This window comes from Felis catus, chromosome A1 (assembly GCF_018350175.1).
Source record: "Felis catus isolate Fca126 chromosome A1, F.catus_Fca126_mat1.0, whole genome shotgun sequence".
Lineage (NCBI taxonomy): Eukaryota > Metazoa > Chordata > Mammalia > Carnivora > Felidae > Felis > Felis catus.
The window spans coordinates 38,992,120-38,993,751 of record NC_058368.1 but is presented as its reverse complement, the minus strand read 5'-3'; positions in this window follow the sequence as shown (position 1 = coordinate 38,993,751).

Sequence of the window (1,632 nt, the reverse complement as noted above, 5' to 3'; positions counted from 1 at the left end):
CTGTAGTATGCTTTATTCAGTTGACAAATTCAGAATCAGAAGATAGTGGAAAAAAATCAGGTGTCCTTATTCAGATTTTATCTAAGAGAACTTCATCTCTTGGTGACAAAATGGGAAATTACAATACTATAGCACCTTTAGGTGCCTTTTATTTTATGTAGGGCATTAGTAACTCACAACCCATAGCTGGTGGCAGAAGTTAGGATGTCGCTTTTTTCTTTTTTCTTTTTTTTTTTTCAATCCAAATATTTAATCCCTCGTAGTACTTATAAAAGAAAGACCAATTGGATTCTTTGGCTTTGTGAAAGTGAAAGCCCCATGTCCTTTTATTTAGTAACAAGTGGCTCATCACATTTGATCTGTTGAACTATAAAAGAATAGAACTTCAATATGAACATCATACAGAACCCTCACCATTCATTCTTTTGTTCCATGTGGCCGCTGCTTTTAGCTCTTAAAAGCACTTATTTCACATCATTTTCTGAAGTTGGTACCTTTACTGAAAAAGCTTTCTAACTGTCCAGGAATTCTGCAACTACTGTAAATCAGGTGACAGCTTAACACCAGAGATCTTTGAAAATGTTGCTTTGCTTTTATTTTTTTTAAAAATCAAGCACCAAGAATAAAACAACACTACCACATAATTAATGCATGAGGAAAATTATATAAATATTTGAATATTTGGATACAATCAATAATTATATTATAAATTTTTGATTGTCTATATTAAATAGCATATAATCAGCAGCTGAATCCACATAAAACTGCTTTGTATTTTGCAGCTTGAATGCTTGGTACATATATAGAACAGCTATGTCTTCTTGAAGGGTTGTCCCTTTCATCATAATATTATATCCCTTAACGTCTCTGGTAATTTTATTTGCTCTGAAGACTACTTTATTTGAAGACCTCTCAAGCTTTTTTTAAAATTTGTATTTGCATGTTATACGTTTTTTTCCATCATTTTAGTTTCAATTTGATTATATTGTTTTATTTGAAGTTGAGTTTATTTTGTGGATACTTGGAGTATGTATTCAAATTCACTCTGCCAATCTTTTTCTTTTCATTGGTATTTAATAAAATTACATCTCATGTAATTATTAATACTTTAGAATTTAAGCCGGCTTGTTTTGCTGTGTGTTCTAGTTTTTGTTTCTCTGTTTTCTTTTACCTACCTTATTTTGGACTACCTAAACTTTCTTCAACTTTAATTTTCTTTTAATTTAATTACTAATTTAATTACTAGCCAATAATACTAGCCAATAATAATAGAACAACTACTTAAAATCTATACAAACAGATACACTAATAAACACAGTCTACTGGTGTTGTCACTCTACCCGTTCAAATGATATATAGAAACCTATGTCTATTTATGTTTCTTCACCCTCCTCCATTACAATTGTGTTAAATATTTCCTTCTAGATTCCAGAGTTACCATAGAGAATTCTGTGGTAATTTTGATATTAGAAGTTGTTTTTTCTCCCCAAGTTTTATTATCTTCTCTTCCTCAGTCCTCTGAATTTTCATGATGATGAGACTTACTGTGAGGCTTTTCTTTTATTTTCATTCTTTTCTTTACATATAATAAGCCACCAGTGGCACCATATATGGGGCAACTATGAAATATTT